The sequence below is a fragment of the Triticum aestivum genome, chromosome 3A (genome assembly GCF_018294505.1).
Source record: "Triticum aestivum cultivar Chinese Spring chromosome 3A, IWGSC CS RefSeq v2.1, whole genome shotgun sequence".
Classification (NCBI taxonomy): Eukaryota; Viridiplantae; Streptophyta; class Magnoliopsida; order Poales; family Poaceae; genus Triticum; species Triticum aestivum.
In genome coordinates, this window is record NC_057800.1 from 499,898,534 (window position 1) to 499,915,878 (window position 17,345).

The following is a 17,345-nucleotide window of genomic DNA, read 5'->3' on the forward strand; positions in this document are numbered from 1 at the left end:
TGATGAAGAACAGTACAAGGGGAAGAACAACCTCCTAAGGTTGAGGTGTTCTTGTGCTTGGTGTGCTAAGGGTTGGCCTTTTATCAGATCGGATCTCCCCCCTTTGGTGGTGGCTAGTCCTACTTATATAGGCCCTGGTCCTCTCCCCAAATATTGAGCGGGAAGGAGCCAACAACGGCGGCCAATTTGAAAGGGGACATCTAGTACAAGCTATCCTAACAAAAGGTGGTCTTCGCCTGCCAAAGGTTCTGGTGGTGACGCCGTCCTGCCGTCCTTCTGGTCTTGATCTCGTTGCACTGATATGGAAACCTTTGCCTGATGCCTCAGTACTCCCCGCCTGCGCTTGCCCCCTTGGCACCAAAGAGGAAACAAGGATGTTGTGTGTGCTGGTGCCCGCCTGTTGTCGATCGTCATGGCTCACGTCATGAGAGCCTCGCGAGGTTTGCCCCGCCTTGATATCTCTGCTCCTCGCGAGGCAGCCTGGTGAGGCCGCTCCTGAGGAGGTCTTGCGTTATCCGCCTCGCGATGCTTGGCTCCTCGCGAGGGTCTTGAATGCCTTGTTGATGATGATGGGCCGTACAGACCTGCCAACACAGCCACACCATGGGCCGTAGGCAGGCAAGTCTAGGGACCCCCGTTCCCAGAACACCGACAGTAGCCCTCGGGCCCAAGGTGTGCTTGGTCTTGGCTTCGAGGCGAAGCCAAAGGATCAAGTGCGGAGCGCTGTGGGCCCCAAAATACTGCAGCCTCGGTTGACGTGTGGCGGTATATTGGTCGTGGGCGTCTTCGCTTCCCCATGCTGCCTTGGCAACTGCCCGACTTGACAAGTCCCTGCGACATGCAAGGAAAATCATCATTACCTGTGATCATGGGGGGCGCCGGTTGGCCTTCTTCCGCTATAAATGGGGAGGGGGGGCGGAGCCCCCATTGCCCATCTCTTCTCGGTTCACTTGCTTCTTCCTCCTCGCTCCACTGCTTGCAGCAATGGCACCACCGAAGAGGTTCTCCGCCGCGGAGAAGGGCAAGGCCCATCGGGAGGGACCCGGCTCCCTAGCGCCCAAGCGAGGATGTGGCTGTCCCCAAAAGCATGCCGCGACCCCCAGCTCTCGGGGTGGCGTCACAGTGCACGACAGGAGTCGCTCTGGTCGCGGCAGTCCTATCGATGAGAGGAGACGCGTCGTGGTTGCATGACCTCCCTGACCGCGGTTCCATGCGTCAGAGGTGCTGCCGGAGTTCGTTGTCTGGTCGGAGGATCCGGCCGGCAGCTGGCTCTAGCTCCCTCGCTTCTTTGCCGACGAGCTGCCGGCCTCCGGTCCAGGCGGGCTTTGGCTGCAGGCAGACGGTTGCTGCAGCCAAGCTTCTTGGGTCGCGGTCGAGGTCTCCGTTGCAGGCAACATTGCTCTGGCCTGTGGTTGGCAGACGTTCTCCCACGCGCGCGGCCTGGGCAGGTGGTGCACCCTCCACTTCAAGTTCGACGGCGACGCGACCCTCTTTGTGAGTGTGTTTGGGGAAGATGGCTGCCGCGCCGGATGCTGCCCCGAGGTGAACGACGGCGAGGAGGTGCTCGGCCTTGGCGATGGTCGGGACGAGGAGGAGGACGAACCGGCCGGCCGCGCCTCGTCTGGCTATGGTGGCTCCTCCTTTGGCGACAGTTCCAGTAGCGGCGGCCTTGATCAGCCGCCACGCCGCCGCGCCCGCTTCGAAGGTGGTAGCAGGTCGTCTCGTCGCCATGCACCAGTGAAGCACGAGGAGGGGTCCGACTAGACCTGAGACGTCACCAAGGCCCTGCCCTCGTCGGCTGTTGCAGGGGCGAGCGCCGCTTTTGTTATGTTTCCTTTCCCATCCTGTATCGGAATGAAGTCGGCATGGGCCCGGAGGGGCATGTATCGAACCATAACTTATTATCCGTTATGCTACGCTTGTTGTTTCAGTGTTGTGCGGCTATTTTGCGCAAAGATAACTTAGCCTGGTGCATTCGGGGCACCCTCCTCCTCACGAGGCATTTGCTTCCTTGTGTCCATCTTGACCTTGTGGTCTGCGATTGCTCAGGAACTGCGAAAAAAATCGTTAGGGAGTTTTGCCAGGAGATTTGCCGTTCACCCAAGCCTTGACCCAACGCCTTGTATCGCGGTACCCGTGGGGCACGGATTAGGAGAGATGCGCCAGCTTTCGGGCTCGAACGAGGGTGGCTCGCGAGGAGGCAGAGAGAAGAAAAAACCTCGCGAGGGCACCTGCCTAGCCCCCCTCGCGAGGTATGGGAGAGAGAGAACACGAGCGAACCAGAGCTGGAAAATGCGGTAAGAGGCGAGGGAATCGAATCAGGAAGGAACACCAAAGGCAAACTTCGATTAAGGAAAAGTGAGCCAACTACGGAAAGCAAATGAAAAGCCGCGTCCGGCACCTAATCTAGTCTTCAAGTCTTCTCACGAGTGCAGAGCTAAGTGCTGTCACTAGGCGTGGGAGGGAGCACCAGGGCCTGAGGCCGGCGCTCTTGAGACTCCGGGGCGTGTACAACCCCACTCATTATTACGTGAGAGTGTCACGGGCGGTGATTCTTCACAGGCACCGGGCCTTCTTCACAGGCTCTGGGCCTTACTTCATAGGCTCTGGGCCTTGCTTCATGGGTAGAACCTCCGGAGGTGCTGGATGTTCCAGGCGTTCTGGATAGGTATCCCGTCCCGCGTCTCCAGGCGCGCGGCGCCAGGCCTGGAGACATGGATGACCCTGAACGTGCCCTCCCACATGGGTGAAAGCTTGTGCGACCCTTCCCTAGAGAGGACCCGCCTCAAGACGAGGTCGCCCACCTCGAGCGTCCTAGAGCAGATGTTGCGGCAGTGGTTTCGCCGCAACGCCTGCTGGTACTAAGGGAGTCCTGGATTAGGGGGTGTCCGGATAACCGGAGTATAACCTTTGGCCGGACTCTTGGACTATGAAGATACAAGATTGAAGACTTTGTCCCCGGATGGGACTTTCCTTGGCGTGGGAGGCAAGCTTGGCAATACGGATATGTAGATCTCCTCCCATTGTAACCGACTTTGTGTAACCCTAGCCCTCTCCGGTGTCTATATAAACCGGAGGATTTTAGTCCATAGGACGAACAACAATCATACCATAGGCTAGCTTCTAGGGTTTAGCCTCTCTGATCTCGTGGTAGATCTACTCTTGTACTACCCATATCATCAATATTAATCAAGCAGGACGTAGGGTTTTACCTCCATCAAGAGGGCCCGAACCTAGGTAAAACATTGTGTCCCCTGCCTCCTGTTACCATCCGGCCTAGACGCATAGTTCGGGACCCCCTACCCGAGATCCGCCGGTTTTGACACCGACATTGGTGCTTTCATTGAGAGTTCCGCTGTGCCGTCGTCATCAGGAAGGATGCCTCATCTCGTCTTTAAAGACGACACTGTTGCTAAGGGAGCTTTGGCAGTCAGCCAAACTCTCCGGCTAGGTGGTTTTCTTATGACCGCCTATTCGGCCGCTGCGCCGATGATGACTTCTCGGGTCATCACAAGCAATCTTCACGTCAACTCGGAACTCACCCAGCAGTTAGATCCAATGGAGCTCTCTTCCCTAAACAAGCTCTTGGATCGCATCGACGCCCTAGGAGTCGCTACAGACTACGATCAGATTGGGCCTAAACCCGACCTGAGAGAGATCAACTCTCCCCAGGTCACCCATCATGTTGCAGTGGTGGAGGAACAATGCGGCAACCCTTCATCTATCTTAAGGACTAGCTATGTCCGGATTCCCGATCCCTCCAAGCCGGATACCTGCGGAGGGGAGGACGCCACTCAAGACCTGAACCTAGAGTCAGGCAGCGGGCTAGATTCAGTGGAAAATATCCAAGAATCCAAACTTCTTAGTTCGGAAACTCCTTGGCCCCTGAGTCTCAAATTGGGTGAGGTTTCGGATTCAATTCCACCCACCCACCCAAACATAAGCGATCTATCCCAAATTAGGCAAGAGCCCGAAGAAATAGTACACCATTACTGGACCAGATTCCTCCTGGTCATGAATAGGATAAAGGACTGCCACGAGGAAGACGCAATTTCATTCTTCTGCAAGAATTGCATGGACAAGGGTGCATTATCGCCAGACACCTGGGTTAAACACCAAAAAGCAAAAACCCTCTACAGGGCATGGAACCGTACTGGAGGGATGGCTCAATGGACCCTGTAAAATTCACAGTGCAGAGGGCGCCACACCAACTCATAGCCTTAGAGCATGTTGGATACTCCGGCAGGTGGCCAAAAGTGGCGAAGATCTTCTAACCCCAGAAGCCACAGAGCACCAGCCCAGGGATACTAGTACGGTATTAACAGTCTTCGAGACTTTCGCATCAAATAATATGCGAAAACGAACACTCCGCAGCCTTGCCTAAGTCTATCACGTGGCAACAATAAACCCATGGAGTGACACGGCTATTACTTTTAATGCTAGTGATGAACCTAAATTCCGAACACCCCGAGCACCAGCCACATTGGTCCTCAGTCCAATAGTGGACGGCTTTCGACTCACCAAGGTACTCATGGATGGTGGCAGCGGATTGAACCTCATTTATGAGGAAACCCTTCGAAAAATGGAAATAGACTGGAACCGCATTGAGCGAAGCAGCACAACCTTTAGAGGAATAATCCCCAGTCGGGAAGTGCGCTGTACACGAAAAATCACACTAGATGTGGTGTTCGGCATGCCAGATAATTACAGGTCCGAAGAGGTCACGTTCCAAGTGGCCCCGTTCAGTAGTGGATACCACGCTCTATTAGGGCGGGAGGCGTTTACAATCTTCCAAGCCATACCCCATTACGGGTGCATGAAGCTCAAAATGCCCGGGCCCAATGGAATCATCACTCTTGCTAGTGATCCGGACATAGCACTCCGCACCGAAAATAAGACAACCGCACTGGCCCTCGAGGCACTATCCGAAGCCCTAGCGGCCGAGGAACTGACTGTGCTGCTCTCCACGGTGAACAGGGACGACGTGATACTCGATAAAAGATCCAAGTCCACCTCCTTTAAACCGGTGGATGAAATAGTCAAATTCCAAGTCCATCCAGCGGACCCTACAAAAACAGCTTCCATCGAGGCACAATTAAACCCTGATGTAGATGCCGCACTACAAGAGTTCCTATGCGAGAACTGGGACATTTTTTCCTGGCACCCTTCATACATGCCAGGAATCCCACGCAGGCTGGCCGAGCACAGCCTAAATATCCTAAAAGGATTGAAGCCAGTCAAGCAGGCTCTTCGGCGTTTCTCCAAACCTAAGGGACAAGCCATGGGAGAGGAACTAGTCAAGCTATTGGAGGCCGGATTCATCAGAGACATAAAACATCCGGACTGGCCAGCAAACCTGGTGATGGTACCAAAGAAGGACAAATCCTGGCGCTTGTGCGTCGATTTTAAGGACCTCAACAAGGCTTGCCCAAAGGATCCCTTCCCCCTCCCCCGCATCGATCAAATTATCGACGCTACCGCAGGACACGATTCATTGTGTTTCCTCGACGCATACTCCGGCTACCATCAAATTAAGATGGCAGAGCTAGACCAAGCCGCAACGGCATTCATCACACCATACGGCCCATTATGCTTCAACACAATGCCCTTCGGGCTCAAAAACGCCGACGCAACATATCAGCGCATGATTCAGACATGTCTGGCAAACCAGATCGGCAAAACAGTGGAGGCATACGTAGATGACGTGGTCGTCAAAACCAAGCATGTCGAATCTCTAGTAGAAGACTTGAGGCTCACATTCGATAACCTCCGAACATACGACATCAAGTTCAACCCGGAAAAATGCATTTTCGGCGTACCAGTCGGAAAGCTCTTGGGCTTCACTGTATCCGGTAGAGGAATTGAAGCAAATACAGCCAAGATCCGAGGTCTGTCACAATTGGACATCCCAAAGGACCTCAAACAAATACAAAAATTGACCGGATGTGTGGCGGCTCTAAGCCGCTTTATCTCCCGCTTGGGAGAAAAGGCATTACCCCTTTATCACCTCCTCCGGCGCACCAAACACTTCGAGTGGACGGATGCCGCCACGAACGGACTCGACGAAATAAAAGCCATATTGGCAACAAATGCAGTCCTGGCCGAGCCAAACATTGGCGAACCAATGCTATCATACATTGCGGCAACTCATCAAGTTGTAAGCGCAGTGCTCGTCGTCGAACGAGAAACGGACGGACACAAATTCCCCCTTCAAAAGCCGGTTTACTATGTGTCCACTGTCCTTACTCCATGCAAGTCACGGTACCCATATTATCAAAAGATAGCGTACGTGGTATTTATGGCATCCCGGAAGTTGCGACACTACTTTCAAGAGTGTTCGATAATGGTAGCCTCGGAAGTACCACTTAACGATATTATAAACAACCGCGACGCGACGGGTCGGATTGCCAAATGGGCCATTGAGCTCCTCCCGTTCGACATAACTTACAAGCCATGGCGAGCTATTAAGTCACAAGTTTTGGCTGACTTCGTCGCCGAATGGACGGAAGCCGAACTCCCTAAAGAGTACGACACATATTCCAACTGGATCATGCACTTCGACGGCTCCAAAATGTTGGCTGGTGTGGGGGCTGGCGTCGTTTGACGTCCCCAACTGGAGATACAGTTCAATATGTACTCCAGATAATGTATACGGACTCCAACAACGCAGCCGAATATGAGGCCCTTCTACATGGTCTCCGGATGGCAGTATCCATGGGCATTCAACGCCTAGAGGTGCGCGGGGATTCGAACCTCACGATATCCCAAATAAATGGAGACTTTGATGCCAAGGATCCAAAAATGGCAGCTTATCGCAACGCCGTCCTAAAAATGTCAGCTCGGTTCGAGGGGCTCGAATTTCACCATATAGCCCGGGAAAACAATCAGGCAGCAGACGTCCTGGCACGCATCGGCGCAAAACGCGATGCCGTCCCTCCCAACATCTTCTTGGAGAGGTTGTTCAAGCCATCCGTAGTATGGGAAGGGGAACCCGGAAATAACAGCCCGGACCCAACCGCACTGCCCGACACCGAACATTCTGACATAATTGGAGGCTCTGCCAACGCAATAACATCCACAGCCCACGTAATAATGGCAGTCATCGCCCCGTGGACAGAACCATTCCTAGCCTACCTAACTAAGCAGGAACTTCCCGAAGACCAAAACGAGGCACGCTGCATAGTGCGGCGATCTAAAGCCTATAAAGTCCATGAGGGGGAGCTTTATAAGAAAAGCACCACCGGAGTCCTTCAAAGGTGCATCTCCGAAGAGGAAGGGCGGAATCTTTTGGCTGAAATTCAAGCCGGACTCGATGGCCACCACGCTGCAGCCCGGGCCCTTGTAAGCAAGGCCTTCCATACAAGCTTCTATTGGCCAACGGCCCAGGCAGACGCTCAGGACTTAGTCCAACGATGCGTTGGTTGCCAGCTTTTTGCTAACCAAAGCCATATGCCACCCACCGCCCTCCAAACTATCCCCATCACCTGGCCCTTCGCGGTCTAGGGGCTTGACATGGTTGGACCCCTTAAAGGAGGAACCCACAAGCAAAAATACTTACTGGTCATGGTGGATAAGTTCACCAAATGGATAGAGGCCAAGCCTGTCAAAACGGGCGAATCCGGACCGGTGATAGACTTCATATCCGGGGTCGTACACCGTTACGGCGTCCCCCACAGCATCATCACTGATAACGGCACGAACTTTACGGCCGACGAGGTAAAACTCTGGTGCAAAAACATGGGCATCAAGCTCGACTATGCTTCAGTCTATCACCCACAAACTAACGGGCAGGTCGAGCGAGCAAATGGTGTAATCATGAGCGGCATCAAACCCAGGTTAGTGCGGTCCCTCAAGGAATCTAACATGCACTGGGTAGAGGAGCTCGACTCTGTACTCTGGGGGCTGCGGACCACGCCGAACCGCATTACCGGATACACACCATTCTTCATGGTATACGGCGCAGAGGCAGTTCTGCCCTGCGACATAATACATGACTCACCTCAAGTGCGCATGTACGAAGAAAGAGAAGCCGAGCTCGATCGGCATGACAGTTTGGACGCCTTGGAGGAGGAGCGTGACGTGGCAAAAGCCCGTTCCACATTCTATCAACAGCAGGCTCGAAGATACCAAAGCAGAGAAGTACGGGCCAAAACTTACAATGTTGGCAAGTTAGTTCTACGCCTGCCGGATAAGAAAAAGGACAAACTCAGGCCCAAGTGGGAAGGTCCCTTCATTATTGACCAAGTCCTAACTGGTGGAGCATACCGTCTATGGGATGCATCGGATAATCGACTCGAGCTGAACCCATGGAACGCAGCCCGACTTTGAAGATTCTACGCCTAGCGCCGGACCCTGTGTTCGTCTCCTTCCTCTGTCCATTTTTTATACACAATCTGTCTTATATTTTTCTCCTTCTCCCCTTCTCTTCTCTCACAGCCTTTAAAGGCCCATTTGTGCCTTGTTTGCACGCAACTGACGCGCTATCCGCACTCATCATACCTGGGGGCTTCTTTAAATAGAAGCTTATTCATACGGGCTTTATGCCCAACACATGTGTTATCCTTCCACATGTACCCTTTATTCACCATTATATGCATTGATATGACTTAAGTTTTGGCCAAGCTGGGTTGCCTGGCTCTTGTATTTATGCCCCACGTTCCCGTTAATTCGGCTAGGGCATAAGGGGAGCACCTCTGCGATTGTTACTGCCGGGTCAGCCGGATGTGTACCTCAGACTGGGTGAAGCCGAAAGCTAGCGTTCTTAAGGGAATATTCGGTTGGTGAACTAAATATGATTTTTCACTTATTTACTTATGCGCCCCCAGATGTTTTTTCTGCGTCTCTTCTCGCAGTCCGGACATGCACTTTAGGGCATGCCTCCCAGGGAAAGGAACCCCTAACAGAACTATTCTTCGTGGAAGATGTTTCTTACTAACCATGTAATATAACATAACTAGTTGGGCACTTGTCTGTTCAAGCACTAATGACCCCTACGCCTGGTCTCCAAGCATGCCCCAGTTCTTACATAACCGAGAGGGTATTGGGATACACTCCGGACCGTCGGGTCCCGAGGTTGAAGTGAAAAGGTCCGCCACGACAAACGATCTACAATCCGGCTAGAAGGCATTACATAGTCAATTTTACTGGTTAAATTCCTCTTCAATACCATCCAACAGGCTGTCTAGTTTGCAGTCCTGTTGGGAATACTTTGCAGCCAATTCTACTTGGCCGTACACTAAGCTCACAGGGATCTCCTTCCCATCGAGCCCCATAGGTCCGACCTCGGCCATGTGGTTTGGGTCAGCCTTCGTGTACCGCGTCTTCACCATGGCCCAGGCTTCCCTGGCGCCCTGACAGCAGGCCGATATCTTCCATAATCGGATGCGCCGCCGCGCTCCCTTCAGCTTCTCTGCAAGCTCTCCAAGGCCTTCGGGCATGGAGACGGATGGCCACAAGGCCTGGGCGACGCCTTGCATCACCTGCCGAACTCGTTCGTGCAGTTGTGAGAGCTCGGGAACAAGGTCACCCGTAGAACTGGGCATTTCCTCCGCAGGACGACCTGTTAGCATACCTACATACATAACTCTATCAGCCAACTTCCTCGCCGAACTCTTTTTCAAAGTTCATTAAAGCACTTACTAAATATGCCGCATCGAAGCCGCCGATTCTCCTTAACGGAGTCCGACAGTTGGGCACGGACATCCTTTAGTTCCACGCCCATCTTGGTGTTGGCATCTAGGAGATCATTCTTCTCCTGCCTCACCCTCGTAAGCACGCTCTCACCGGCCTTTAGCTGGCGTAGGAGCTGGTTCTTATCCGGATTTACTCCAGCGACATCTGCAATTTTACCGTCAGATCTGCATATACGCCGCACTTTATATGATACTTATCATTTGAAGGATATATTACCAGAGGGGGTCTCTTTGGGCTCCCCTGCTGCGGCTAGTGCGGCCTGAAGTTGGGCTTTGCACTCTTCCAGCTCCTGGGACAGTTGGGTATTCTTTTCTGTAAGAACCTGCATAACAAATGATCCTTAAATCAGTTATTCTAACTGTTTCAAGTCTCAGCGGCTACTGATATATATAATCATCAAATTTTCTCACCCGTATGTCTTTCACATACTGCTCCTTGGCTCTAGCTAGACCATTTTGAGCGGCACGGAGGTACGCATCTCCCGAGTTGAAGGCATCCAATGCCTCTTGGGAGAAACAAGCGTCACGAAGAACAGTCCGGCGACGCCTGTGGTTCATGGAACTTTCCACCTCGGAATTGGTGGCGGACAGTCTGTCCGCATCCTCTGTTGGAGGAGCGCCCGGCGCACGCCTCGTATTCGTTCTTGCCTCCGAATCCAGCCTTGGAGCCTGGCTGGTGGAGGCACGATTAGTAGCCTCTCCGGATAAAGTCCGGCGAGTGCTCTTTTTCCTAAAAAGAAGGCATGGGCGTTAGTATGCCTCTGAGAATAATATCTTGGAATAAAGACGACGCGCCGTACCGCTGCGCCGGTGTCTCAATCCGGATTGCGTGTCTTTTCAGCTTGCCTGGCCTCGCGGCCCCTTGTTGGCTAGTCGCCGCAGGACTGCCTTTATGTGCAGGTGGTGGAAGCTCCGGTGGCTAGCCGGACTAGTGAGTTTGCCGAATTAAAGCGGCACTGTATGCGGCAGACGCCGACATTGAGCTTGTTAACAAGCGGCTTGACGAATCACAGGGTAAGTAATGTTTTCTGGTGAATGTCACATAATAATAGCAGCATGATGCCAGTATCTTTAATATGTTGTGACTGCAGACGGAGCTGCCACCGTGGAGATCCTTCGGGCGAAACTCACCCGAGCCAAGGAACAAGCGAGGGTTAGTAATGCGGCTGCTTTGAAGGCGGCCGAAGAGTTAAGAGCCGAGAAGGCCGCACATTGCGAAAGCAAAGAAAAGATGGCCAAGATGGTCGTAGAATTAAAAGGCACTGCCGACCATTTCCAGTTCCTTGAAGAAGAGAACCGAGTGAAGGCAGCGGACCTTGAGAAGGCCATGATGGCGACCAAAGACACTCGCTCTGCTATGAGGGCGAAGAAGGAGAAGCTACAGGAAGCCAGGGATATTGCGGCTGGGAAGCCCTTTCTGCTGCAGAGGAAGTTCGGAGATCCGCGGTATGCCCCTCTGGATCGGCTGTGGAGTTCGGCAGACGCATATATGGACTTGGCAGCAAGCGCTGTCGATGCGGTCGAATACTTCTGAGATCAGTCAGATGTGAAGTAGACAAGCTGTTCTGGTCGCAATTTAACATTCCAGAGTGTCCGCTTCCCTTGACTGATCAGCTAGCCAAATGGGCCGAACTTAATAGGTTGTCCGGACTCGCCATGAGGTCCGTTGTAGATCATTTTTGGCCGGAGAAGCTGAAGCCGAACAACTATTTCAGCTTAGTGCAGCAGTTCCTTGGTGCGGTGCCGCGCATCAACGCGATGAAGAGGTCGGTGTGCATAGAAGTCTCGCGGATGGCCTTTGCCCGTGTCAAGGCATACTGGGCGGAGATGGATGCTACCACTGTTGCGGCGCAAGGTTCGACCATAGGCCGAGTAGCTGCCGAGCACTATTTTGAAGAGGTTCTTGAGGGTGCTCATTTGATAGAGTCCCAGTGCTCGAAGAATATTATGTTTGAGTGACATGTATTGCCATTATAAACACAATGTTTTTATGAAATATAGTAAGGCTGTATTTATACTTTTGCCGGAAAGTAATATGATGTCTCCTGTGCGGCCGTTTATGTATATATGTATATAACCTGAAAGATTGCAGTCGTCGGCTTCAACCCTCACGCATATAATGTGGAGGTGCTCGCAAAAAACGTGTGTTCACACTTAACCCAACGTCTTGGTCCTATTAAGGAGGTGATAGCGCAGCGAACAAGGCAACTAGACTATAAGCTTTAACACTTTCACTTAGCCATAAGAGTTTGATAGTGGGGCTACTAGATAGCCCCTGGTGGCTCCGCACTCTCCCGATCTCGGGGTGTGTACATGCCTGGCCGGAAAACGGCCCTTCGTTAAGGTGGAGGAATTCTAACATTCCGATAGGTCATCGAGTGGTTGACCAGTCTCGTGCTATATCATGACAGTCAGTTTTCGGCTTTCTTTACTGAGGTGCTCGTCCGGATGAACCAGGGCACAATCACAGTAGTTCTCCTGGTGCTGCCTTAGCCGATAAAGCGGAACTAAGGCACCAAAACACAGGAGCCGGGAAAACCCAACATTTGACCAAAGACAATGATTCAGAGCTGATGCATATAAGGCCAAACTCGCGACGCTGAACACTCCCTAAGGTATTCGGTCTTTATGGTATAAATCGGGCCTAAATAGTGCCCTTTGTAAGAAGCCCCTTGTGTCCAGGTACGTGCATTATTCTGACATGGACACATGCCAAGACGTCAGCATCCTTCTTAATTGTGTTGAGAATTCAAGGGATGTGTATCAACAAGAGACAGTAAAAAAGGTTTATGCAGGGTCTCAATCTAAAAAGAATCCTTGGAGCGGGTCCCTGCCGCACGTCTGCGCCTGTGTCTCCATTGTGCCGTATCTTGGACGGGTGTAGCACGATGGTCATCTGTAAAAGAGAGGAACTTAGGTGAAAAAGTTGTCGTGCAAAAAGGTGGTTTTTTAAAGAAACCATGTATAATGAAAAATGAGTAAAAAATTGCCACTTGTATGCGCGCGTTGAGCTCCTTGTATTTGTAATAGGGGTGTGGCCCTCAATCCAGTATGAATTACATATAGCTGCGCCGGACTCGTCTAACCGTGTCCATGTTTTGACGACCTATTGAATGCTTTAGTTGGTGAGGCCGTTTTTAGTGTGCGGCTGCTAAGGCAATCCCCTTTTCGGCGCGCAAATATCGCTCAATATTTCCGTTCACTGTAATGATGCCACATGGACCGGGCATCTTGAGCGTGAGGGAAGCGTAATGCGATATTGCATTAAAGCGAGAAAAAGCTTCACGTCCAAGTAGTGCTTGATAACCACTTTGGAACGGAGCAATGTGGAAGGTTAAATGTTCGCTAGAAGTTATCGGGGAAGCCGAATATAACTTTTAGTAGCAGGGAGCCCGTGCAGTGAGCCCCTGGGCCTGGCGTTACTCCTTTAAAGGTAGTGTTGCTATGGCAGATTTCCGTTGGGTCTATCCCCATTTCGCGGATTGTATCATGGTATATCAGGTTTAAACTGCTGCCACCGTCCATCAGGACTCGTGTAAAGTGGTATCCGTTAATTATTGGGTCTAATACCAGGGCAGCCCATCCTGCACGCCGGATACTTGCTGAGTAATCACGATGGTCGAAAGTGAACGTTTGAGACGACCAGTGGTAGGACTTCGCTGTGATAGGCCCTTGGGCATGTCTCTCTGGGAGTGCCGCTTTGCTTCCCTTGATCACATGTAACACGTTGATTGTTTTGACTTCTGGTGGAAACTTCTTTTGTTCCCCAGTGTCTTGCTTGAGAGGCTCATCCTCGTCTTCGCTTGGTGTATCCTCCCCCTTGTGTACGGCGTTGAGCTTGCCGGACTGCTTGAAGACCCAACATTCTCTGTGGGTATGATTAGCGGGTTTACCAGGGGTGCTATGGATCTGACATACTTGGTCCAGAATTTTGTTTAGGCTGGACAGTTCGTCTCTGGCGTATTTAGAGGGCGGCTTTTCCTGACTTGGCCGAGAGCTTTTGAATCCGGCGTTTACTGCTGTGCTCTTCATGTTGTCTTCTTTATTCCGGCGTTTGTTATTGTTGTTGCACCGTGATTTCCCGTTTCCATCTCTAGCTTTGGATGTACTGGGGTCGCTGGTGCTGCATCTGTCTAGCCAGCTGTCCTCACCCGCGCAAAAGCGGGTCATGAGGCTTGTTAATACTGCCATTGTTCTCGGCTTTTCTTGGCCGAGGTGTCTGGCAAGCCATTCGTTACGGACGCTATGCTTAAAATCTGCCAAGGCTTCAGCGTCCGGACAGTCGACTATTTGGTTCTTTTTAGTAAGAAATCTGTTCCAAAGCTTTCGGGATGACTCTCCGGGCTGTTTAGTTATATGACTCAAATCGTCTGCGTTCGGATGTCGGACATAAGTCCCTTGAAAATTTGCCCGAAAAGCATCTTCGAGCTCTTCCCAGCTTCCAATGGAGTTTTCGGGAGGCTTTTAAGCCAGTGCCGAGCTGGCCCTTTGAGCTTGAGGGGTAAGTATTTAATGGCGTGGAGATCGTCTCCTCGAGCCATATGGATGTGGAGGATATAGTCCTCAATCCAGACCCCAGGGTCTGTTGTTCCGTCGTATGCCTCTATGTTTACGGGTTTGAATCCCTCTGGAAATTCATGGTCCAGCGCCTCATCGGTGAAACATAGGTGGTGTGCGGTGCCCCTGTATCTGGGCGTGCCGTGGTGTTCGGATGTTTGGTGTGTTTCATCATGTGCTAGAGTGCGCTTGCGCGGTCCATAGATGGATCTAGTTGCTCCGTCCTTTTGATGCGAGCACTTGCGTGGATCGTGTATTGGCTTCTGTGCGGCGTTGCTTGCCGCTCCATGTTGGCCGTGAGGTCGTCTATCCGACTGGGTGGCCATTTTAATTTTTGGTTGCGGGGGATCTAAGGCCTCCTCATCGAATTCAGGTATCAACTTCCGCTTCGGATAGCTCTTGGTGAGGCGATTACCGCATACTTCGCTGCTGTGTTGAGTACTTTACTCCATCTGATTTGGAGTGTGTCTTGTGCCGCCTTGAGCCTTTTCTTCTGCCTTTTTAGACTCGTCATGGTGGCAACAAGCCTTTGATAGGCATTTTGTTGCTCCGGGCGTCTGTCCGGTGTTATGTCCTCCTGACTATTATCCTTGATAGAGTTGGTTTGTTCGGTTTGATTCTCCGTGTTGCCGTGGTCCGGCAGTGGTTTGCCCTGCTCTAACGCTGGGTCTATATGATCATTATTTCTGTCAAGGCGGGATTTGGGGCGGCTCTTACACCGCCGCTTTGACTGCTTCTCGAGGGGACAACCCTTCGTTGCGTCCTTCCGTTCCTTGTCGTCGTTTTCCTTTGGTGTGTCCACCATGTATACGTCATGTGATGAGGTGGACATCCAGTGCCCTATGGGCAGTGGTTCCTCTTTGTCTCTCGCATCGTCGTCCATACCATCGATGTCTTCGGAGTCGAAGTCGAGCATGTCGGTTAAGTCATCGACAGTGGCTACTTAGTGGGTGGTGGGTGGGTCGCGAATTTCTTCTTCGTCCGCATCCCAGTCCTGCCGGACATAGTTCGGACAGGATCCTCCTGATAAGGAGAGAGACCTTAACGAGTTCAGTATGTTGCCAAAGGGCGAGTGCTGAAAAATATCCACGGAGGTAAATTCCATGATCGGCGCCCAATCAGATTCGATAGGAATGGGCGCAGGCGGTTCGGAGTCCGTGGCCGGAGAAGGATCCGGCAGTTTAACAACACGGCTCTGGTGCAAGGTAAGGTCGATGTTCGGCTCGATCACCGCTGAGAGTAAGGCCTCCGTGGCGGGGTCCATCCATCCGTCCGCGGAAGGCGCAACTGGCTCCGAATTGAAGGTCAGAGCGGCTGCCGGTGCGATCTCCTTAACACTGTCCGATGGGAGAGCTAAGTCATACTCATCGTGACCGCGTGGCGCACAAGGTAGAGGCTCGAATCCGTCGAAGATCAAATCTCCATGGATATCGGCCATGTAGTTTAATCTTCCAAACCTGACTTGGCGGCCAGGGGCGTAACTTTCAATCTGCTCCAGATGGCCAAGCAAATTGGCCCGCAGTGCAAAGCCACCGAACGCGAAGATCTGTTCGGGGAGAAAAGTCTCACCCTGGACTGCATCGCTATCGATGATAGTAGGAGCCATCAAGCCTAATGGCGACGACACAGAGGAACTCTCAATGAAAGCACCAATGTCGGTGTCAAAACCGGCGGATCTCGGGTAGGGGGTCCTGAACTGTGCGTCTAGGCCGGATGGTAACAAGAGGCAGGGGACACAATGTTTTACCCAGGTTCGGGCCCTCTTGATGGAGGTAAAACCCTACGTCCTGCGTGATTAATATTGATGATATGGGTAGTACAAGAGTAGATCTACCACGAGATCAGAGAGGCTAAACCCTAGAAGCTAGCCTATGGTATGATTGTATGTTGTCCTACGGACTAAAACCCTCCGGTTTCTATAGACACCGGAGAGGTTAGGGTTACACAGAGTCGGTTACAATGGGAGGAGATCTACATATCTGTATTGCCAAGCTTGCCTTCCACGCAAAGGAAAGTCCCATCCGGACACGGGACGAAGTCTTCAATCTTGTATCTTCATAGTCCAATAGTCCAGCCCAAGGTTATAGTCCGGCTATCCAAACACCCCCTAATCTAGGACTCCCTCAGGCCACGTGAGCGGACTGGTCTGGAGGCCTTGAGCCGGCTGATGAATTTGCTTGGCATGAAACTGGTAGGCTTCGCAAGACTTCACCACCTCAGCTGCGTCGTTGAGCGCAGTGGGCCAGTAGAACCCACTGCGGAATACCTTGCCGACGAGGGTCCGTGAGGACGAGTGGTGCCCGCAGTCCCCACTGTGTATGTTAGTTAGCAGCTCCTTCCCCTGGTCCCTGGAAATGCAGCGCAGGGAAACATCGTTTGGCTGCTTCCTGTACAGCTCACCATCCTGGATGTAGTACACCGTGGCTTGCCAAACCACACACTCTGCATCTTCCTCCTTCTCTGGCAGCGCCCCTTGCATCAGATATCTTTAAATTCCTTGGTCCAGCATCCCTCCTGAGGTTCGAGCGCCAAGAGCAAGCGAGCTCCTGAGGTCGGGCCGCCGGTGGGAGCTCCTCCCGAGGCTAAGCAATGCTTGAAGGTGGCGGTGTCGCCGATGGCTTGAAGAGACCGTTCCTCAAAGACACCGGGCTCTTGTGGCTGCCGCTTGGATGCTCTCTTGGCGATGTCATCGGCTTCCTTGTTGGTGCTCCAGGGCACGTGTTGCAGCTCCAGGCCCAAGAACTGCTTCTCCATCCTACGCACCTCCGCGAGGTATGCCTCCATATGCTTGTCCTTCGGCTCGTATACTTTGTTGGAGAAGTTGACGAGGAGCTGTGAGTCGCCTCTAACGGTAAGGCGCTTCACCCCCACAACTTTCACGGCCTTCATGCCAGCTATGAGGCCTTCGTATTCTGCGATGTTGTTGGAGACCTTCTCGCCCTGCTGAAAGCAAAGCTGCACGGCGTAGTAGAGCTTATCCTGAGTGGGCGAGATGAGTACTGCTCTGCCCCCGCGCCCTGGTGCGCGAAGGCGCCATCGAAGTACAGGACCCAACCATCTGGTGCCTCGCTTCCTGGCGAGGTGGACCAGTCTTCG